Below are 230 nucleotides of genomic sequence, written 5' to 3'. Positions count from 1 at the left end.
TAAGGAAATACAAGCACATGTAGAAAACTGTTAGAAAACTGTGATTTCATGTTGACAGGATCTCTTTACAGGGCTCCGAACTATGACCAAATTGTTGCATTTTGCTATTACTTTTTTAAAAGAACAAGCAGTTTTTACAAATATTCACACCTGTTAATCTGACGACATTATGCTTAACCCTCTGAGCCCGAGACACTCGCCCACGAGTAAAAAAGTACCTCTGATTCATA

At 37.0% G+C, this 230-nt stretch overlaps 1 protein-coding gene across 1 annotated transcript in view; it reads right to left on the bottom strand.

Moving 5' to 3' along the window:
* Positions 1-230, bottom strand: part of LOC116686520 (transcription factor TBF1) — a 6,873-nt gene that overhangs the window by 2,104 nt on the left and 4,539 nt on the right. The gene's annotated exons all lie outside the window — the stretch shown is intronic.

The sequence above is a fragment of the Etheostoma spectabile genome, unplaced genomic scaffold, assembly GCF_008692095.1.
Source record: "Etheostoma spectabile isolate EspeVRDwgs_2016 unplaced genomic scaffold, UIUC_Espe_1.0 scaffold383, whole genome shotgun sequence".
NCBI classification, from domain to species: Eukaryota; Metazoa; Chordata; class Actinopteri; order Perciformes; family Percidae; genus Etheostoma; species Etheostoma spectabile.
The sequence above is the reverse complement of the archived record's forward strand: the minus strand, read 5'-3'. Positions and strand labels throughout refer to the sequence as shown.